Source organism: Elgaria multicarinata, chromosome 9 (genome assembly GCF_023053635.1).
Source record: "Elgaria multicarinata webbii isolate HBS135686 ecotype San Diego chromosome 9, rElgMul1.1.pri, whole genome shotgun sequence".
NCBI classification, from domain to species: domain Eukaryota; kingdom Metazoa; phylum Chordata; class Lepidosauria; order Squamata; family Anguidae; genus Elgaria; species Elgaria multicarinata.
Genome location: NC_086179.1, coordinates 35,737,823 through 35,761,939, shown reverse-complemented (window position 1 = coordinate 35,761,939; position 24,117 = coordinate 35,737,823).

Here is a 24,117-nt window from a genome sequence, read left to right as displayed (position 1 = left end):
ATAAAGGTTGAGAGCCCCTGCCATCTTAAAGACTAACATGTGTGTGTAAAATAGGGTGACCATATGAAAAGGAGGACAGGGCTTCTGTATCTTTAACAGTTGTATTGAAAAGGAAATTTCAGCAGGTGTAATTTGTATATACGGAGAACCTGGTGAAATTTCCTCTTCTTCACAACAGTTAAAGCTGCAGGTGCCCTGGCCTCTTTTAAATCCGGTCACTCTAGCTCCTGCAGCTTTAAATGTTGTGATGAAGAGGGAATTTCACCAGGTTGTCCGTATATACAAATCATGACACCTGCTGTCCTCCTATTCATATGGTCACCCTAGTGTAAAAGATCAAACAAATAGGGTGGGGAGGCACCAAAACACTGACCTGACCAAAGGAGAGAACCCTCCAAGTGCCTGAACCCAAAGGGGCACTTGTCCCCCCACAAAATAGACTTGTGGGTAGTCTCCCTTTTGATTCCATCAACAAAAATGTATGCAACAGTGTGAGAAAATATTGGCACCTGATTGATAACATCCCAGAATGCAAAAAGCCCTCCTTTTTTATTTATTTATTACATTTTTATACTGCCTATCAGCCAAAGTTCTCTGGGTAGTGTGCAATCAAAAACCATAAAATATAACAAGTATAGATAATTTTTTAAAAGTTAAAAAGGCAATATAAAACCAGCTAAGTTAAAATCCAGGGAAAGCCTGTGTGAAAAGGTATGTTTTCAGGAGGCATTTTAAAGCCCTTACATTTTCCGCCTCCTGAACTGCATGAGGGAGGGTTTTCCAGAGGGTTGGTGCTGCTACAGAGAAGGCCCGCTGCCAAGTTTCTTTATAGAGGCATTCTGTTCATTTTGGAATGGCCAGTAGGACCTCCGCTGAGGATCGTAGTTGTCATCTGGGTGCATATAAGGGAAGGCGGTCTGCTAGGTATGCTTGTCCCAAGTTGTTTAGGGCTTTGTAGGATAACAGCATGACCTTGTATGTGGCTCAGTAGCTAACAGGAAGCCAGACGTACTAGAAATCTTAAGGACTGGCTTGTCCATACCAATGCCAGCCTTCTCTCTGGTCTTCAACAACAAGTTCTTAATGGTGCCCCAGTGCCATTAGGGCACCACCCTTGTGGTCATCAGTAAACATCTGAGCAATATTAGAAACATCAGAATTGGCTCTGCTCTAGTGGCACATTTTCAGGAATGTGGTCACACAGCCAGTGATTAAATCTTCTGGGCTGTAGAAAAAGTGAAGCATGCAGATGAGAAGTCCCTTTTAAGAAGAGAACTGTTTTGATGACTTAAGTGAAAAATCTGTCCCCTATGGGACTTAATGAAAATCTGGAAGTCACATCCTTATTATGACAGGTTACACTACCAATAAGATCCTTTACATCTCAGAGCTTTATCACACCAGTGTTATACTGTGCAATCACTGCGAATTGCATGCAAAGGACTCGGAGGTTTTCCACCTTATAACCTGTTTTGAATGTGAAGTACTCCCATGGCATCCTGCCTTAATTGTGCAATAAAGCAAAAAGATGTGCCGTTTTTAGCCCCTACTTTTTGAGCATATCTTCCGAGCCGCCACTGGGGCGCAGGATTTTAAACAAATGCTTACATCTGTGTAAGCTTTAAAAATAAAGACACCAAAATTGGCACAGTAATAGATATTAGGGAGAGCTTTAAGCATACCAAATTTGAATTGAATTGGGTCATCTGTTGATTTTTTACATTTCCCCCCTTAAACTCACTTCCTGGTATGCAAAGGATCGCTGTCGCCCGGTAGCAAAAACAACAACCGCGAAAGCTTAGCACTACGGGGATAAACCGAGGGAAGCAGGTACATGGGATGAAGCTTTCAGTCTTCGGAGAATAAGCTTTCTCATGAGTAGACCCTGAATGTCTTCTGCTATGTAAAAGAAATGAAGTATCCCTTTAAAAAGTATTTCAGATCACCACACCCTAAGAGCCTTGGCTAAAGAGAGGTAAGAACGCCTGTTCTTCTAGTCTGCTGTATCCTCTGAGAGGTGTGCATCACACAACTTGGGTTTTTTTAGACTTAATAAGAGTTACAAGAGTCTGCAAGGTTAGTGTTTTTTGTATATTTTTTATTGTTGAATTGCATTTTTGTAAGAAAGTCTATGTATACTATAGAGAACTTTTAATATTTGTGCGTTTCTGTTTTCTAATGATTTTCTAACAAACTCTTCCAAGGATTTTCTCTATAGCTCCTTAGGTTGTGGAATTGCATCATAGCCTGTAGTTTATTACCACTAAGGTTCTATATGAAAAAAGACCTTGTAGTTCATTATTAATAAGGTTCTATATTGATAAGACTTCAGTGTTAGTTCAGAACAATGTGAACGTTGTTTGTCATTTGTCTCATGGTATTGAGTTTCGTTGCACTGCTTGGTTTGGATATGTGAAATAAGTTATGTTAAATAAGTTTTCATTAGTGTTGATTATTGTGTAAGTGTTTATTCACATTTTTATGTTTGCTTTTGTTGTGGAGTGCCCCTGAAAAAGGGTTTTGATTAGAGTGACCATATGGAAAGGAGGACAGGGCTCCTGTATCTTTAACAGTTGTATAGAAAAGGGAATTTCAGCAGGTGTCATTAGTATGCATGCAGCACCTGGTAAAATTCCCTCTTCATCACAACAGTTAAAGCTGCAGGAGTCTTGCCCTCTTTTGTATTTGGTCACTCTAGTATAGCTCCTGCACCTTTAACTGTTGTGATGAAAAGGGACTTTCACCAGGTGCTGCATGCATACAAATGATGACACCTGCTGAAATTCCCTTTTCTACCCACAGCAGCAGGAGAAAACTAAATGTTTCACAGGAGATGGGTAAATGGCATTTCCCATTTTTGAAAATGAAAAGTAGCCACAAAGGTTGCTGGTTTGAACGGCAGGGGAAGGAATTAGTTATCCCCTTTCCTTTTTTGTTGTCTCAGAATTGTGTTCCTCAAGCTACTTTTCTCTTTGCAGGGAAATAATATAAGTACTGACTCTCCTACCATCCTGCCACTCTCTGTCACAGCCTCTGAGGCTACTTTTTGTTTATAGACAAACAAGCCCAAACCATTGGAAGACTGTTGGCACATCTCCTGTGTAATGTATAGATTGGCCATTACTGTGGATCATTTTTCAAGCTACCAAGCCAAAGCATCAAATGTAAAAATAAAATGTAAAATACCAAAGAGGGTATGGAACAGTCCTTTCAAAGTGGTTTGTTGTCTTGCACACAAGGTCAGGATGAGGCCCAGTCTCCTTAGTGTGGATTCCAAATTGGGCTCAGAGGCTGAAGAGGGAGAAGACCAGCTGGGACAGGGAGCCAGAAAAGAGGGAAGACAATCTCTGAGCCTGGGCCTACTGTTCAAGAAACTCCTGAGAAGATTCCTCCTTGACTCCTGGAGAGTCTTGGAGAATTTCCTCCCTTACTTCCTGTCTCAAATGGTCTTCTCCTTCTTCAACTCTGAGTCCAATTCAGAATCCACACCAGAGAGACCAGGACTCATCCTGATACACAGCGAGCATGAGTGCCCAGGAATCTCCAAGTGCGTCCAACAGGTACTCTGAAGTTGGAGGTGGTCAAAATCCCAACTATTCTCTTTTGACAATGGCCATTCTCAGGGCTACCCATGAAACAGGCCTAATTAGCATCCATTTCTGTTGCTATGAGTTTGGGAAACTTTTCTGTTTCTCTTTCCTCCTATTCTACACAGGGTTAAAACTTTTCACTGCCTCAGCATCCTTTGGAGATCCCCCAGAGTTAATATTTAAACAAGACTCCTTTGCTAATTAAATATACTGATGACCTCAGGCAGGTCTTGTTATCACCCTCACACACCTGATGCATGTGTGTGTCACTGTTTCTCCTCCTCCTGGCTGTAAATAGGTTAGTTTGGGAGGAGGACCTTTTCCAAGGGTAAAGAGGGGGAAACTATTTAGGGAGCAATTAGGCTGGAGCTTGTAGCTGCTTCACTCCCAGATTTTCCCTGCAGGAGGCGTTGCAAGGAAGAAGGCCCTCCGCTTGTACCAGCATGGTTTTCCTTCTAGCGTGGGATAAATGGCAGAGTTCTGGGCAATGCATACTATGCACAGGAGGAACTCTCACTGAGTATGGCAGTCCCCAGGGCTGCCTCACATAGTACCATTTCCAACATGTTCATTGAACATGTTTTACATGTATGCTTAATGACCACATGTGCCTGCTATGAGTGCCCTGCCCTCCCGCTCACTCCCCAGAAACAAAATGGGAAGCTTCAAACTGTGGCTTAAGATCGTGGTTTGTTCTGAAACCGGTAGCCATAATTTCCCGGTTCAAATGAAACAGGTTAATTAGAGACTTCCTGTTTTAATCATGGCTCATGCAAAGGCAGGAGCAAAATGGCTGTGTGCGTGGGCAAAATGCTTGTGGCTCTCTCAGCTTGCGAAATTGCGATACGATCATCCAGTCCTTAAACGGCCATTTATACATCACCGAAAAAGAGGAAATGCATTACAAAAAATGCATTACCAGCTGCGTAGGACTTTATTATATTCAGCGGTATATAAGTATCGTAAAGAAACAAAAACAGGGCAAAACACAGTGCCAATTCGCATAAAATTTACATAACATTTGCATATGGCAATTTAGAAATAATTATTACAATTTAAATAGAAATACAATACATTTGTGACCATGGGTCTGGTCAGTCAGCTGTTGTCCAGGTCAGTGCAAACTGTCAACGGGCAAGTTGAAGGACCCTGCTGGCTCTTCCTTCTTCTGATGGCGCTTTCCCTTTAAACTGGGCTTGGAACAGACAGTCCTTCAAACAGAGGATGCTTTCAAATAAAGGGCTGTCCTCTAAAGTAGGCCACATGGCAACTCTGTGACTATACCAGGTCAATGTAGAGCTACCCAGTTCACCAGAGCATCCTCCCGAAAACTAGTGCCCAATTGATGTGTTGGCCAACAACTCCCACCATCCCCAGCCAGCATGCCCACGCAAGCTGGGGATGGTGGAACATAGGGGAAAGCAGCCTTATACTGAGTCAGGCCATTAGTCCTTCTAACCCAGTTTTGTTGTAGTCCAACCCATTTGGAGAGTGGCATGTTGGGGAAGACTGCAATAGAGTGCAGGGCTAGATCTACATGTGTGTCACCACTGTTTCTCCTCCCCTGCACTGGGCAGGGGGTTGGACTCGATGGCCTTATAGCCCCCTTCCAACTTTATAGCAGTATTGAAATGCCCTGATAACTGTTGGGGCATAATCCACATTCAGTATATGGGTTTCATCGTGTTAAATCCTGCTTTTTTTATTCCACAGTTGTAATGATTTGGCACAAGGTGTAGATCTGGCCCAGAACTTTAATAGCAGCATGAAAGGGAGAATTTCTGGTCGTGTCATTTCTCCCAGCAATGCAGTCCTTCCATCTTTGCAGCTCTCTACAGACCTCTGAATCTGGCAGGCGTTGACTACAGGTGCACCAGTAGTGCTTGGGAGCGGGGCATTATATATTTACTTTCAATGAAAAGATAGATTAGCCTCATGCTGGCCCAGGCTCTGTGCTGAGGACAGCTGTGCCAATGCTGAACCAGAGCAGCAAGCTGTACTTTCTTGGCCGAAACTTTTGCACAATCTCCATGACTCATTGTTTAAGCATCGGTCAAGTTTGAAACAGGTCGCCTTGTCAAGATAAAAATGTTGTGGGTCGCCTCTCATGGAGGCAACCTTCATACTAGGATATGCCCGGTTCAAACCTGGAGGGAATCTACACGTCGTACTGAAGGCGCCTGCATGCGCCCCCAGTACGCCCCCAAAACGATGGTGTAGATTCTTGCCTACCTGCAGCCCAGAAGAGACAGAGGAGGAGGCGTCGGCTGGGGAATCCGGCCGCGTCCTTGCCGCCGCCGCCGCCTCCCCGCCGGCCTCCTGCTGCCAGGGTAATAGCGACCCGGGTTGGAGAGCTCGGCGGAAGCGGAAGCCGAGCTCTCTGACCCGGGTCGCTCTTACCTCGGCAGCAGGAGGCCGGCGGGGAGGCGGGTGGCGGCAGCAAGGACGCGGCCGGATTCCTCCTCCGTCTCTTCTGGGCTGCAGGTAGGCAAGAATCTACACCATCGTTCTGGGGGCGTACTGGGGGCGCATGCAAGCGTCTTCAGTACGACGTGTAGATTCCCTCCTGGGCAGGGTTCTCGCTTGCCTTTAATTTTTCAACAGGAACAGTTTCCCCCCGTTGCGGTAGGATAGCAGTGCGAGAAGCTGTACTTGCTGAAATTTTCTCATGTCTGGCTTTTAAAACGTGCAGAGATCCTGTCTGGTATTGAGCTGAGAAACACAGTTCTACAGTCCCATGGTGTCAGACAACTGTCCGTTTATCGAAATATGGGTAAGGGGGAGAGGCTGGGGAAAGAGGGCGGGGAATGGATGTTCTACACCGCTTGTACATAACAAGTGCCATGCTGGATCAGACCAAGGATTCATCTAGTCCACACAGCAGCCAATCAGCTAGCCAGGGGAAACAACAAGCAGGACACGAGTGCAACAGCACCCTCCTGCCCATGTTCCCCATGGTGTACATAGGCATACTGCCTCTGCTACTGGGAGTAGCGTAGAGCCATCAGGTCTAGTAGCTATAGATACCCTTCTCCTCCAATCCTCTTCTAGAGAGCTCCAAGTTGGTTGTTTCTGTGCATGTTTTGGAGGCAGGGGGATTCTCGGGCGTGTGCAGCACTCCCATAACGCTGAGCTACGAGGCATATTGGAGGCACATGCTCTGTTTCTGCTTCTTCTCCTTCTCCAGAGATGCTGATTCATGGGTTTCTGGGCTGGGTTCTCGAAGGAAAGGGAAGTGGTATTACACAGCTGTGCTCTCCAGGCATCCCTCTGCCCATCATGAAGATGGGGATATCCAGGATGATCTCGCTGAGCAAAGTATATCTTGCTGGGCATCTTGAGATCACCTCCAGCCCCTTTTTCTCCTGCACAGAATTCTGCCCACCACATCAGCCGGCATCCTCGCATCTTGGACTGGCTGCCTGCCATGGAGATTGCGGCGATATCGCAGAGGAGATGAGTGACCTTGAGGCCTTGGATTAGCAGCAGGGGGCTTCTCAAGAAACTCAAATCCTGTTTTTGTGCAGCCACAGTTGCGGAGATTGGGGAGAAGAGGAAACGCAGGAAGCTGTAGGGACAGGAACGGAACCGTGGCTCAAAGACGCCGGCGACGCTTCTTGGAGAAACAAAAGTGATTCAGAAAGGCTAGATGGGCTTGCATCATGCACATCGCTTTGCCAAGACACGGAGGGCTCCCTTTCCATTTTAGGGCACGTTTGCATGGCAGCCCTTCACCCCTGCTTCCGATCAGATGCCGGCAGTGCCGGCAGAGGCATGTTCATGTTTGAAGTAATCGGTCAAAATTACACCCTCTATCGGCTCCCTTTTAAAAATGTCACATTGGAAGGGGCTGAAAACAAGAAAGCAGCGTCCCAGAACATGAAACGCCACATGATCCATTAAGCTTGGTCTGCATCCAATTTCTTGTTTTAAAGAGTTTTCGGTGCCCTCCTGATCTCCCTCCGCCCCTCTCTCAGAAGGAGAAACCGCAAAGTGAAGTATCTTCATCAACTGCAGAGTGTTTGGGGGGTGTTAATTTGCATTTGCATTTGCAAAAAAAATCATTTCAATAGGACCTCTTTCTTTTCCTTTTGGCAATGCAGATTGCAAGCTCATGAGTCTCCCAATTTGGGTCAGGCCTGTGGCAGAAGGCAAATGTTTAAATACTTTTACACACCCATGTGAGGGTCTCAATCTAGATTAGGGGTGCTGACAGTGGCTATTTGCAAACCACCACCCCCAAATCTACATGGGCTACATTTATTTATTACATTTATATCCACCTTTTTTCCTTCAAGGAACCCAAGGTGATGTATGTAATCCTCTTTGTCTCTGTTTTTATCTGAGACAACAACAACCTTGTGAGGTAGGTTGGGCTGAGAGTCTGTGACTGGCCCAAAGTCACCCAGTGAGCTTCCATGGCCAAAGGGGAACTAGAAACTGGATCTCCTGAGTCCCAGTCCAACACTCTAACCACTCCATTCCACCAGCTCCATGAATAGTGTCATGTATAATTTGGCTCCAAGAGCCACTGAACCCTTGAAAACACCTTGGTAAAAAGATGTCTCTCTTTTATATTGTTAATGGGCTTTTTATTCTTCCCAGCCCCAGTGTTGATACCTGGTGTTGAACTGCTTCATGGAGATAATTCAGGAGGAATACTTGGAGCTATAGGGAAGGAGCATAGCTATGTGCTAGAGCACCTGCTTTCCATGCAGAAGGTCCCAGGTTCGATCCACAGCATCTACAAGTAGGGCTGGAAAAACCCTGGGGAGCCATTGCTGCCAGTCAGTGTCGGCAATACTGAGCTAGATGGACCAAGAATCTGAGTGCTGTATAAGGCAGCTTCTTATGACTATATTGTCAGGAGTGAGGAACATGCAGGCGTTAGTTGTGTGGTCCTAGCAGGTATTAGGTCAACATTCCTCAGATAACGTGTACTTGGTCCAGACAGATTTTCTGGCTTCAGCTCCTCCTCCTCATCTTCATGTTGGGTGCTCCAAGCAGCTGTCAAAATGGCAAAGAGAACCATCCTGATAAGAGATACATGTTCCAAAAAAATAAACATAACTGCCCACTGAGAAATAATGGGACCTAATGGACAGTTGCAGTAACTGTGCAATGTCCATGTGAAAGCCAGTGTGGTGTAGTGGTTAGAGTAGTGGTCTTCAACTAGTGGGTTGTGACCCAAAAGTGGGTTGCAAGATCAGTCCAGATGGGTCACAGCTAAGCTGTTACCACCATGCTGGGCATGGAGAAAATGGTGAAAGTGGGTCCCAGAATGCAGGTTGGGAGTTCAAGGTGGGTCTCAGTTCTGGACCAGTTGAAGACCACTGGGTTAGAATGTTGGATGAGTGCTGAGGAGGCCCAGGTTGTAGGCCCTGCTCTGCCAATCTCGCAACCTCTCTCTAGCTGGGCTTGGATGGAAAAGAAGCCTCAGTGGCTTCCCCCTCCCCCTCTGCATGCCACTTGCACAACCACCATTTCCCTAATTACCTTTGTCATGGCGGGGGTGGCTGTGTTGTGCGAACCCAGCGAGGTGCACAGCAGAGGTGGCTTCCAAACCCATGGCTTGTTGTATGGGTTTCAGGGTGGTTCAAAAGCCTCATCATGTTCGCATGACATGGCAACCCGCACCACAGCAAGGGTAATTAAGGAAATGGTATGCACGCAAGCAGCACATGCCAGGTGGGGAAAAGAAGCCACCATGGCTTTCCCCCTCACTGATCTTCCGAACCTGGTCTCTGTCTCTCTCTCTCCCCCTCTGCCTGTCCTTGGCCCCTGAGTCTCCCCATTTCTGCCACAGGCCCTTCCTCTGATTTCTCTCTCTGCCTCAGTTTCCTCCTCAAAATCTTAGTGATGGAAGGAGAACTTCGAAGGAGGAGAACCAGCCCTAAAAAAAAGCAAAAACACAAAAACAAAGGGATAACTCTAGCAGCATTTGGGCTAGATGACATCTTCAGCTTTTCACCCTAGCATTTCTACAACTCTGTGGTGTTTGGAATAGGAATTATGGCTTTTCTACAACTTGCCGCCAGGAGGAACAGGGAAGGGAAATCCGGGCCATGACAGGGGATTAGCTTCCTTCTGACCTGGCCACAGCTGCTCTCATAGCACATTGGCTGGCCCGCCACAGTTGGGCTCGGGATGGGAAAACCATCCCCTCATGCCGCTTCAGGGTGGAGGCGTGGGTCTCTCCGCCATCTCAAAGGGCTCTGGTTTCCACTCCACAATGCCAGGACAGCTGCCTTGCATCTCCGTCTCTGGTGCACAAGGAGCTCTCTGTCCAGCAGGCACAAAAGGAAACTTTGAGGAGAAAGGCCACGGAGAAGGTCCAACTAACTTTCTCACAAGAAAGGAGGAAGGAAACACCAGCACGGCTGTCTCACACAGCCATCTCTAAGAGGCACATGCTCAGCTATCCCTTTTCAGAGCTAGTCCAAAGGGGCACAAAGAGTTAAAAGGTCTCTTTCCTTGAAACAGATTCCTCTGTCAATCATAGAGCACTTCAGTCACTCTTTAGGGTGGCCATGTGTTCTACTTCCTCTATTTGAAGGCATCCTCTATTTCAGCCTTCCCCAATCTGGTACTCACCAGTTTATGGACTAAAAGTCCCATAGTCTTGGCCATGCTGGCCGGAGTTTGTCGAAATTGTAGTCTTAAACATCTGGAAGGGACCAGGTTGGGGAAGTCTGCTCTATTTCAAGTGCTGCTGTCCAGTCCAAGGGCTCCTCTAAACAAGCGATTTATTGCAAGCTCATGATTGGCCATGCACAAAAGTTTGCTGGTCTTTTACACAATGTTGTCACTGATCAGAACTTCTGCGGTATCCATTGGAAATTCCACCATGAAAGGAACCACTTGGCTTGCCTCCTCTTCCTGGGGATGGCTGACTTAGAACTGTGTTACACACAGCCAGCATCTCTTTCATAGGAATGTCTCAGGCTAGCAATGGTGACTTGCAAGCATGGCCAGCTCCTCCTTCCTAGAGATGGGCATCCTGTGCATGAACCAGAAAGTCCAGAGCATGAATACTGTCCCCACCTCAATGCCCTCTCTCTGATCTTGAACAAAATCCTTGTACAGTCTGCGTCTCACTTTCTCTTTCTGTGAAGTCAAAATACTCCTCTGCTATAGGACAGGGATGGGCAGGGCAGGCAAGTGGAAGCTAATTCTTTTTTGTTTTGTTTTTAGTAGAACCCTGAAACCCATCAGCTGGATCCTGGCGCAAAAGACATACACTTAGAGTTAAAGCATTCTGAGCCCAGGAATTTGTTTTGCGCACCAGAACCAAACAGAGCTCATTTAATATAATTAGGGGAGGAGGGAGTCAATTTGCTGCTGCTGTCATTACACAACAGATTATTATTATTATTATTTATTTATTTATATAGCACCATCAATGTACATGGTGCTGTACAGAGTAAAACAGTAAATAGCAAGACCCTGCCACATAGGCTTACATTCTAATAAAATCATAATAAAACAATAAGGAGGGGAAGAGAATGCACCAAACAGGCACAGGGTAGGGTAAAACTAGCAGTATAAAGTCAGAACAAAATCAAGTTTTAAAAGCTTTAGGAAAAAGAAAAGTTTTTAGCTGAGCTTTAAAAGCTGCGATTGAACTTGTAGATCTCAAATGTTCTGGAAGAGCGTTCCAGGCGTAAGGGGCAGCAGAAGAAAATGGACGAAGCCGAGCAAGGGAAGTAGAGGCCCTTGGGCAGGCGAGAAACATGGCATCAGAGGAGCGAAGAGCACGAGCGGGGGAATAGTGTGAGATGAGAGAGGAAAGATAGGAAGGAGCTAGACAGTGAAAAGCTTTGTAGGTCAACAGGAGAAGTTTATATTGGATTCTGAAGTGAATTGGAAGCCAATGAAGAGATTTCAGAAGTGGAGTAACAACAACAGAGAGTCAGAAATCCTTGCAGATTTACTGCAAATCATCCAGAAATCTGTGAGTAGCTCCAACTCTACGTTCTGCCCTCCCCTGCTATAGAACACTATATCTGCCAAGTGCTATGTGCTCCTAGTAGCGTTATTAGAGAAGCAATTAGTGAGAAAAGCAATTGGCATATGCTAGTGTCTCCATCGCTGCTGGTGCCCTGGGCATGGAAATCAACAAAAGCCAGCCGAAATGTGACAGAAATGTGACTGGGAGGCACCAGGGATTGAAGCAACACACTATACAAATCAGCCAAATCAACTGCAGACATCTGCAGCACAGATCGTACAAGCATATACAGAAGCATCCAGTGTGGAGATCTGCAATCGTGCAGATGCACACTTATGCATGGAAGAGAAATAAAGGCAGACATGGAGTGGAGATCTCTGGGCATGCAATGAGGTTGGAGGACACAAATGACAAAGGAGTTTGGAGGGAGATTCCCTGACTGAGAATTGGGGTCAGGGTGAGAAGTGGGTTTCTAGGATTTTTAAGGACCTGCAACAAGTTGCAGCATGGAATGTTCCTGTTAAGCCAGCCATGCCCTCTTCCAGGCTATGCCATTCCATTCCCACATCCCCACATTATTTCATGGCCACTGGGCCTCTCAAGTCCTCACTGGGATATTTCAGGCTCTCCTCAGGACATCCTCCATTTTTTTTATTCCTATAAACATTGAGGCTCTGCCAGGCCTCTTGAAAGTTCTCTCTTGTGTGAGGGTGGTGCCATTTGGGCTATCAAGACCCATACGCAGAGAATGAGTTTGCATTTAGTTAGAGTGACCAAATGGAAAGGGGGACAAGGCTCCTGTGTCTTTAACGATTTTTATAGAAAAGGGAATTTCAGCAGGTGTCATTTGTATGCATGCAGCACTTGGTGAAATTCCCTCTTCATCACAACAGTTGAAGCTGCAGGAGCCCTGCCCACTTTTGTAGAGTGACCAGATACAAAAGAGGGCAGGGCTCCTGCAGCTTTAACTCTTGCGATGAAGAGGGAGTTTCACCAAGTGCTGCATGCATACAAATGACACCAGCTGAAATTCCCTTTTCTGTACAACTGTTAAAGATACAGGAGCCCTGTCCTCCTTTCCATTTGGTCACCCTATTAGTATATATAGGATTGGAAATGAGAGAGCTGCAGACGAATGGGAATGCAGGGTGGAACAGAGAAGCAACCGAGGAAAGAAAGTACTTCGAACAGGCAAGGGGGTCCACAGCCTTGTGCGATCCATAAATCTGCACATCTGTTTTCCAACTGGGAGCACTAGCAGGGCATGCTGGTGCGATCTGGGTCATCATAGGTGTAGCCAACTTTCCTAGTTAGGACCTAGTTTGAACTGTAAAAGGTTGTGTGTTAAAAGAGGGGGGGGTATCATAATTAAAACAGGAGAAGCCAGGGATCTAGAAGACCATCTCCTAAAGAAAGGGAAGGATCTTCTGATGTAACAGGTTTATTTGTAGCCTAGGAAATGAGCCGAGGGATGGGCCTGCTGTACAGAGGGAGCGCTGGGGGGGCTCCGGTATCAGTGCGGTATTGTGAAAGATTAGATCATCGCTCATATTCCCGAGGACAGGAACTCAGCAAGGGCAGCAGGAGGCCGGATGCCATGCTTAAAGATGAGATGCTAGCGAAGGATATCCCCTCTCCTCCTTGAGCCAAGAAGTGACGATACACACCGCCCCCCCAGCCTCTGGCAGGCGAAGTCACAACAGGTGCTCCTGTGGCATGTGGCCGTGAGAACTTTTACGGCTTCCTCATCCATTCTCTCACACTTGGGGTGATGGGAGTTGTAGTCAAGGACATCAGGAGGACACCTGTATAATATTGCCAGGATTCGGCCATTTTTGTCTGTCTCTTCTGCCAAGACTCTCGTTCACGCACTGGTTATCTCTCGGTTGGACTACTGCAACCTTCTTCTCTCTGGCCTTCCTTCGTCTCACATCAGTCCGCTGGTCTCTGTCCACCACTCTGCCGCTAAGATCATCTTCTTGGCCCGCCGCTCTGACCAGGTCACTCCACTTCTGAAATCTCTTCATTGGCTTCCAATTCACTCCAGAATCCAATATAAACTTCTCCTGCTGACCTTCAAGGCTCTTCACGGTCTAGCTCCTGCCTATCTCTCCTCTCTCATCTCACACTATCGCCCCACTCGTGCTCTCCGCTCCTCTGATGCCATGCTTCTCGCCTGCCCAAGGACCTCCACTTCCCTTACTTGGCTCCGTCCTTTTTCTTCTGCTGCCCCTTACGCCTGGAACGCTCTTCCAGAACACTTGAGAACTACAAACTCAATCACTGCTTTTAAAACTCAGCTAAAAACTTTTCTTTTCCCTATAGCCTTCAAATATTGAGTTTGTTCTGACTCTATACTGTTAGCTTCACCCTACCCGGTGCCTGTTTACACTTCCCTGTGCCTGTTTGCATTCTCCTTCCCTCTTTATTGTTTACTACAACTTATTAGATTGTAAGCCTATGCGGCAGGGTCTTGCTATTTACTGTGTTATCTGTACAGCACCATGTACATTGATGGTGCTATATAAATAAATAAATAAATAAATAAATAAATAAATAATAATAATAATAATAATAATAACAACCAAGCTGGAGAAGGCAGCATTACATGCTCCAGTAGAGATGTGAGATGTGTAGGCAGGGCTGGTCTTCTGACCTTGAATGAAAGCCTAAGGAGCAAGATGGGAAGTAGGTTTCTTCTAGTAGATTTCTGAATAGGTGACGGGGCATTTATAAAGCCTGATCTGCCCTGTCAAAAGGCTGAAAGACATTAATCATAACTGACATAGGAATATTCAAAGAAACAGAGCGCATAAGAAGAGCCCTGCTGGATCAGACTGAGGGTCCATCTAGTCCAGCACTCTGCTCACACAGTGGCCACCCAGCTGTCGACCAGGGACCCACAAGCAGGACATGAGTGCAATAGCACCATCCCACCCATGTTCCCCAGCAACTGGTGTATATAGGCATACTGCCTCCGATACCATTAGGACTAGTAGCCATTGATAGCCTTCTCCACCAGGAATTTGTCCAATCCCCTTTTAAAGCCATTCAAATTGGTGGCCATCAGTATGTCTTGTGAAAGTGAATTCTGCAGTTTAACTATGCACAGGCTTCCGGGTGTGCATAATTTAGGCAATTCCCTGGGACTTGCATTAAGATGTTTTGGGAGGAGGTTTGTGTGTGCTTATGACTATTGCCCTGCTCTGCTGGCTAGGTATGAGGCAGGCAGTGGGCGGAGCAAACCCAGCTGCTCTCACAGAGGAGGGAGAACAACGGAAGGATTGAACCATGTGCCCTGAAGTTCCGTTGCAGCGAAACGTAAGTCACGCTAGTGTGTCCTGTGATACAGAGAAACGATACAGAGAACCACGTTAGAAGGGACACTAGCAACGTTATAAGACTAGTGTAGATCTGGCCCAGGTCAGCAAAAGGAATGGGCAGTATCCAACTGTGTCATTCTGCTAGCACAAATAATGTTGCGCTGGAGGAAACACATTTCTAAACTATGTACAGGAGGAGAATCCAGCTCGAGTTACGTTTGCACACATGCCATTGCACAAACGGCTGTGCAACCGGTTAGGCAACTGCTTGTACAATGGGAAGATTTGGCGGAGCTCAGCATTATTGGAGTTGGTGGACTGGTGCCGCTGGATACTGCCCTTAAAGTGCTAAATTTCTGTGTATCACAGTAGACAGGAGCACGGCCAGGGGGGAAAGGCATGGCAACCCCATGGATGGTCTTCTGCTTAGACTGTGCACATCAGAAGAAGGTGAAAATGCCAACACATCGCTTATCCCAGTGCTTCCATCAGGGCATCCTCTGTGGCACAAGGCCTCCGTCTTAGCCTGCTTGCCTATGAGCTCACCCTGCAGCATCAGTATGATGAGATTCCCAGATGCAGAGCCAAACAATGAAGCAGGGAAACCCTTATTATTTTGGAGTTCCAGAATCCATCCCTCGGGTGTGTTCACCCTTCCGATCTCTTTCCTGTCCCTCCATAGCTCTTCAGGTGTCCCTCAGCTAGAACCACCATCTGGCCTCTGAGGCTGACTCATCTGCCTTCCTGTGTTCCTTACCTTCTAGGTCCTCTACGTCAACCAGAGCTGCGGCAAAACAAGACAAAAATAAAATGAAGGGGCCTTTGTCAGAAGGTGTTGGACTGAAAACTGAGCTGGGTTTCAGAAGTGTTTCAGCAGCTTGCAGACATCTTTTGCATCAGACGTATTGGCTCAAGTTCATTTTCTCTGGTATTAGGGGGAGTCAGCAAATGCAATAGTCCAACTGTTTCTTAATGGGGTGTGCTACAAGAGAACCATTCTCTAATAAATGAATGAATACGGGCTCAACATCCTCTTCTATAGAAGAGGCTGCCTGCTGTATTTCTGTGTGAGTCCCTGCTCCAGACATGCCTACACATCTCTGGCTTCATAATGCCACCACATCTCTGAACTGGATGCAACTGGATCTTTTAATCACTCAGAGATGCAGCAAATCACTGGTCCCGGGATCTGTGTGTGAGTCCTTGCTCTCAGCTTGCCTCATTCCAATCAAGAAGCATGCCTAGAACAGTAAGTGGTATAGAAACGTAGAGGGCAGGTATTTCTAAAAGCAGAATTTGGAGGTTGTAACAGTGAAGCATGTTGTTACTTAGAAACAAGCCCACTCTGTCATCCCACCAAGAAAACCACTTTGAGAGGGGTAGCCACTACTAAGTTTGTCACAGGAAAAAGAACAAAGAGTCTTGTGGACCCATAAAGACAGATGTATTGTGGCATAAGTCACAGGTGAGGAGATCTGGATCCATTGGTAGATCCCTAGGTAGTTTGCGGTACATTGGCTAGGTTTTCTGACTTCCAATTGTTAATGTTGGTAGCAACAAAATAACTCTTCTCACATTCTAAATTATACTGCTCAAATTAAGAAATCTTGGGGGTAACCAGGAGAGGATTCTTGGGAGGAAAGGACGGTGAGCTCCATTCAATTCTGTTGACTAAAACAAATTCCTGTGAAAGAATTCTTTAATTCAAACAGCATAATTTGTCCACCATGTGAGGTTCTAATAAAAACAAAGTAGATCTTGCAAGCCAGAGGGCTGCCAATCCCTGGCTTAAACTTTTATGAACTAGCTTCCACTTTCCCCCCTCTATACACACATACACTTCATGCCAATTGAAGATTGTGCTTGCAGGGTAACAAATCTGTTAGCCTTTAAGGTGGAACAGGACTCTGTTGTTTCTGTGATCAGAAGTTTGGGAAACTCTGCAGCAGTCAATGGAAGGAGGCCTGAACTGGCATGTTCACAGGGTCTACATTTGAATCACTATATCACGGAGAGGACCAGTGGAGTCTGATGGCTCTGATGTCAATGGGGTGGTGAATCAAATCCAAGTTTCAGTCAGAACCAGTCAGAACTCTAAAGGAGCTATCCAAGACGCAGAAGCACCTTGGATAGCTCCTTTCGAGCTCTGACTGAAACCCAGAGCTGATTCACCATCCCACTGACATCGTAGCCTCCAGCCTCCACTGGAGAGGTTCCTTCATCTATTCCTTGAGGTCAGCCAGAGGAATGTTGCAAACCCATTGTCTTATGAAGGTGGGTGGTTGCTGCCAATATGGATATAAGTGGTGACCACAGAGTTGGGCTAATGAAGGTCTTGCCCTAATATCAATTTTGGCATGTACAGCAGCCCACCAATGGCTTGATAAACCTCCTGACACCTACCAAAACCAAGAAGGGCTCTTGCCAAACTCTTCCCATGCCATTCCCACCAGCCATATCAACAGAGCTCAAGCCATTTGCTGTTGGGCTTCTCCCAGTGAACAGTCAGTTTCGAAAACAAGGTGGGTCATCACGTGACACCTCTAGCCTGGTCAGTGCCAGCTCCAGGTTTTGGAGGGCCTTTGAACAAGACACCTTCAATGGGGTCCCTCCCTCAGCCAGTTTCCCTTCCCACCACCACCGTCACCAGCTGCTCTTACTTCTCGTCCTCTTCATTTTTACCACTTGGTTGCTTGACAGGTGCAGAGCCAGGGAGCAAGTAGGCTGTGGCATCTGCTCATCTTCCTCCTTTTCACCACCATCATTGTCTGGGCCAGAATGAGAGGACGGTAAGAAAGCAGGTTGCAATGGGGGAAAAGGAGGAGCAGGGGGCTGCCTATATGGCACCAGGTTGCCACTGTCATGATCAGGTCTGTTTCCCTTGGTGTGGGGATGATGTTTCAGGCTATCAATCAGAATGAGATTCTGAAGCTGAAGAAACAGCTAGAAACATCCCAGCTTACACAGGAAATGGGGGAGGTGATTCTCCCAGGCCCTTCCCCTGCCAGAGATGAATCTTCACCGGACCTTATCAGTGAAAACATTAACAACTCCTCAGAGGGGGAGGGGACTTCAGTGCTGGCCATTCCCAGAGTCCACCACAGGTTCAAACAGGCAGAGCTAAAGGTAGGCGAGAGGCGATCAGCTCGGCTAGCATCTCGCCAATGCCTTCCTCAAAGGAACCCTCCTTAAAGTGAAAGGGACTCGGGGAAAAGACCTTCCCTTTTGTTGAAAGGACAATTCTCTCTCTTAGTTAGCCAAGTTTTGCCTAGATGAACGTTCCTAGTGTTTAAGCTCTATTCAGGTTCAAAGAGATGATGATTGGCTGAATAAAGCTTTGTGGTTTACTTGGCAGGCCTCTTTATTCTCTAGCACTTCGGCTCGGGAGGGCTTGGAAACATGACAGCCACTGCCTTAAGCAAACCCCCTGCACTTTCTCTGCAGCGGGGTGGTGGCAGCTAATCCTGACGCAGAGGGAGGGCATGAGGGAGACCAATCAGGAGTTGCCTTCCACCCGGGATGACTGTGCATCTATGCTGGAGCAAGGTTAGATGGCGGAAGAGCCTTGCTCCAGCCTAAAAAGTGAGGCTAATTCCCTGACTTTTTAAATGTGGAGCTTTGCAGGAAAGCTCCGTGGTGGCTTTGAGATGGCTGCTGTGTCATTTAACTGGTGCAGCACCACTATGCACCCACTGTGGGGCTTTCAGAGAGTATGGATAGCCCCCAGGTCAGTGGGGCCCTGATTGTGTGGGGCCTTGGCAGGGGCCCAACCATGCCTATTCTTAACACTGGCTTTGAGCCTGGTCTCCTACATAATACAAGCCCCTTCCCACCCCCTACACACACACATACACACACATACACACCTGTGCAAAATCCTCCCCCCCCTCACGCCGCCCACGTCCCTTGGGAGAAACAGAGGTGATGAACGAAACACTATACAAACTTCCTCCCTCCTTTATCAGCCCCTTGGCTTTCAAATTCTGCCTGTTTCATTGTCTACAATCTTGTTTCTGTTTTTCCGAATTGCTCCTCCCGTTACAGCTGCTCAAGAGATAAGTTGGCTGGGCATCATGCAGGAAACAAGAGGACACGGAGTGGTGGTGGTGGTGGCAGGTGTCATATGCGCAGGGAGCGTTTGAAAGGGTTCCATCTAGCATCTGAGCCACTGTTATCCTTTTTGGCTGGAAAGAATAAGGTTCGAAAGCAGAAAGCTTGGGTGGAAAGAGAAAGTGCCCCACATGCCTGTCCCTTTTCTCATTGGCAGCCCTGGATACAGGTAAATTGTACAAGGTCTGGTGTTATCTCTGGTGAAAGACAAACAGAAAGGGGAAAGTGAGAAGGAATTCTTGATCCGAAAGGGTTCCTTATCTCTTTTCCGTTTCCTTTGCCCCAGAGAGATATGCTGGCCTCAATGCGCTGTTGTTCCCCAGAGAGCTCTATCGCCTCCCTCTCTTCTCACCTGCAGCAACTGTGTAGTCACTTGAAACCGCATTCTGGCCTTGCAGCAGCTCTCCATATCCGAAAGGCCCTTCCATGACCGATGATCATGACACTGAGCACCGCTCCGCTGCTGGGTCTCTGTGCTGAGGATTTACAGGGCATGCAGGATCTGACATCTGGGAAGAATGCGGCTTCCTAAGAATTCCAGTTTTTTTAAAAAAGGAAAAGAACAAGTTTCTGGTCCTCATGGCAATGGAGAAAAGTGTACGAATGCACGAAGCAGCCTTTGCTGGAAGACTGGAAACCAAAGGATTGGCTTAGTTCTGGAATTTATAGACGCCAATTCGCTGGTTTGCCTCTTAGTTACATTGACTTTACAATGGGCCTGTTCAGATGACATGCTAAGCCATGGTTAGGCTGCTAAACATTTTGTCAGCAAGTGGTTAGTGAGTGTGTTTAAACCATGATTATGTAGCCACCATGGTTAGATTCACACAACAGGCTAAGTCATGGTTCACACAGCAACCTAAGCCATAATGTTTAGTTCAAAGTGCTTAACCACTGTGGCTTAGCATATCATCTGAACAGGGGCAGTGAAAACTGCCTTCCTTGGGGATTCTAGTGCAGGCTTCCCCAAACTTGCACTGTCCAGATGTGTTGAACTACAATTCCTAGCACACACCTCTAGCACGAGTGGGCAAATTGTGGCCCTCCAGGTGTTATTGAACTGCAATTCCCATGATCCCTCACCACTGTCTATGCTGGCTAGCGCTGGTGGGAGTTGCAATCCAACGACATCTGAGTGGCCCATGCTAATTTGCAGGATTCAACCTGGGTAGGCTATTGCTGTGCCACCTGCTGGACTGATGTGACTGGAAGAAGGATGCAAGGTTTTCCCTTGTCTGGCCCAGGTTGAGATGGTTGTGGGAATCTGTCCCCTGCATTGTACCAAAAACAATCAAAGAAACCAGACAAATTGAAGCATTCAAGACGTTGGCATGGGAAAAGCCAGACGTTGGGATTAACAAAGAGAATCTAAGAGATGACTGATGTCAGCTCGATGGCGGGGGCGGGGGCGGTGGTAACCCTAGTAAGATGATCACTTCATGGCAGGCACTACTATAATGCTATAATACTGGCTGTTGGGAGGCGGGGAATGCAAGGGAACTATCACAAGATGGAAAATACATTGGTAACAGCTGTGAATAGCTTTTACATTTTATGTCGGAGGGGGCCCAAGAAATACGGCATTGGAGATTGGGAAAGAGAGAGAGATTGACATATAGAAAACTACAGGCTTTTGAAAGTGATTGCTAGATTGCAAGAGTATGCAATAGTCATTTATTTAAAATATCTATTTCCTGCTCTGCCACTGTAAAAACACCGCACAGGGTGGCTTACAATGTATTAAAACAAATAAAAAGCACACAATTATTATTATTATTATTTAAAAAAAACAATTACAAAGTCTGATCAGAGTGGCCAGGTGTCCTCCTCTATAGAGGACAGTCCTCTATTTCGGAGAGCTGGCAGCATGCAATCTTCTCTTTGAAGGTGTCCTATGTTTGATAAGCTGTCAAGATAAAAGAACCACAGTCTTCCCCATGATGGCGAGATGCATTGCATTTCTATTTAACTTATAGTTAATATTTTAAATTTATTTTAAATTTAAATTTATTTTAAATGTAAAGATGGAATTACATTTATTATTTTAAAAATAGTTATTTTTACATTTGCATGTGCAAATATTATGCAAATTGCTGTCCTCATTTGGCCTATTGCTGCATAAGTGTCCACCCTACAATCTCTCTCTCTCTCTCTCTCTCTCTCTCTCTCTCTCTCTCTCACACACACACACACACACACACACACACACACCTACACCTACCTACCTCTAATGGGGAATGCCTTCAAGAACCGCCTTAAACAACAGAAAATTCTTTAAGTGGTGTCTGAAGCATCTCCAGTTTCTGAAATAAATTTGACATAGATTCCGACAAGAAACAAATTGGGGGGGGGGGAGGTGACCCCACTGAAGTATGGAGAGTCAGAACCATGTGTATTCATGTGTGAAGCTGTCTTCTCTAGCAATGCATGGCGGAACTAGGGGTGTGCTGAGCTGCTTAATTCCTCCCAAATTACGTCCAGATCAGCGGTTTCCACTTCATTCCTCTCTCCCCACCCCGGCACCTCCATTCAGTTAAATATACGAAGTATACTCTGCAGATAGCCAGCATTGTCAGTCAGCATACATCAACTGTTATTGTGAAATGATATCACATGTTCTCATTTCAGGCTAAAGAAAGAAAGGAAGACATGTCACCTTGAATAGTTCTTACTACTCACTTTTGGGACATTCTGGAAACAACCACGGGGTGTCTATACACCCTGTTAACCCTGCAGTCACTGCACAGTGGCGCTACGTTGTTTATAGGACACAGCCGCCAACTTGCAGCCACATTGGGCTTTTCCCTCCCGAAACTGCGCATTTTCAAAGGGCCAATTTACCGCAATTTTTCAATTTGCTCTGTGTTCACCATGTTGTTTTTCATAGAATAGTAGATTTGGAAGGGGCCTATAAGGCCATCTTTGTGTCTGGTGGCTTCAGTTTGGGTTATCCACCAGTGGGCATAGCTCTGAGTAAGCGTGGGAACGCAGGGCAGGGGTGGCTTTGATAAGCGAATGCCTGCTGGCGCTGTGGGTTTTCCTGGCTGGGTAGCCTGCGCTCCCTCCTGCTGTCTAGCTATTTCATTTTCACCTCAGAGCAGTGATGCTGCGGGGTTTTGAGGGAACCACCTGCCATTGTAGCGTTGTATAGAGACATACACCCCACTGTTCGCTTTCAGATCTATTCTTTGTAATTCTATTTCATTTCAAATTGGGAACTCACTTCACTGCTCCAGCATTAATCACACAGACACATGCAGTCCGAGTCTGGTTTAAAAGAATCATATGGAGAGAGAGAGAGAGAGAGCACATATATATATATATATATATATATATATATATATATATATATATATTTCCTCTAGAGGCAGTGAACAGATGTCAACCCACTTCCAGTGCCCCCTAATCTATTCCCTGAGTTTAGTTTAGGTACAATCCTATGCCTGTTTAGACAGGCTGGATGGGGCATGCTGGGAATTGTAGGCCCTTTATTCTATCTAAGCATGCCTAGGATTGTGCCCTTAGTGATGTTGCACTATTACCCCTCCCTCCCTCCCTAGGAAGTACCTTATATCAGGTCTGTCCTTCCAGCCCAATATTGGCTGCTCTGGCCAGTGCCACCTCCCAGAGGTTTTCTCATCATCTGCCACCTGACCATTTTAATTAGAGATTGGAGAGAATTGAATCCGGGGCCTTTTGTATGCAAAGCAGGTGCTCTACCATTGTTTTATGGTCCAGGGTGGCCACTTATACACCACCACCACCACCAAAAAAGTGTGTGAGAGAGGAAATGCATCCACAAAAGAGATGGGGGGAAAAGGATGCAAATTTGCATATAATTTGCATATGCTAATTTAGATGTATTTATGCAAATATAGAAATCATTACTATAATTTAAGCAGAAATAAAAGACATTTTGCCACAATGGAGAAGGCTTTGACCAAGTGACCTGTGTGCCTGCAAAGTCTGCAGTCCTGGTGCCCACTGCTGATGGGCAACTCCAAGGCCCTGCTGGCTCTATGGTTCTTTGACTTCCAACCAGACTTGGACTGGCAGTCAATCAATTAGAGGAAAATCATAGAATAGCGGAGTTGGAAGGAGCCTATAAGGCCATCAAATCCAACCCCCTGCTCAATGCAGAAATCCACCTCAAAGGACACATGGCCACCCTAGGTCCAAGTTTGAGGAGGCCCTGGGTAAAGTGAGCCCTGGTCAGCCCCCTTGGGTTTGCCTGGTGGTAGCAAGCATGGATGGTCTGAGCAACGCTTCAAGCCACCCCCAATGGTTGAGCCAAGCCACCATCTAAATTTCCCACAATGCCCCAGAGTGATGTTATGTCAAGGACATTGTGGGAAGTTCTTATGACAGCTAGAGCTAGCTGTCCAGTGCTGATCTGAGCACTGATATATATGATTTCTCCCCCTGCCCCCCATACACATAATTATTTCAGCATTTTACCATCTGAGTCTTTTAACTCTACTGTTTTAAATCTGTATTTTAAATCTCTGCATTACTGCTCAGTTTTATTCTCATTGTACTATGGTTTTCTATTGTGGTTTTAAGCTTCCCTTTTTATATATTTTACACTGTACCTTATGTTTTTAATTTTTATGAGCCACCCAGAGATCTTTGGCTATTGGGCAGTTATAGAAATAAATAAAGATATATTTCATGGGGGTGGCCCAAGGCAGGCACCAGCAGTGCCCCCTACTAAGGTGCTTGGGCCCCGGCAGCTGCCCACAGCTGCCAGGTGCCCACACCAGCCCTGCTACGGCCCCTCCCGTATGGCCTCCTGTTATGAAGCCATTTCTCAGAGAACACATTAATGGGTGAAGATGAAATATGCAGAAGGAAACACGCTCCCATCTTCTTCCGGCGATTCCTTAAATTGCAGTAAGGTCCCAGCAGCAAATCAACAGACCTCACATATTCCAGGTAAGAAGCAGGGTTCCACGGGAGTCCATGGTATGGAGCAACTGGAACTATGATGGATGTATTATTTTCCACCAGTCCCTTTTATACAGTCTGATTTGTTCTGCCCTCCAGGCAGGCTCTTTCTGCAGCCCAGATCCCCGGCAAAAGTGTCTGCCAGCGGCTGGTGACCTTTCCTGAGGACAATGGCCTCTATTGAAATGGGTCGCAG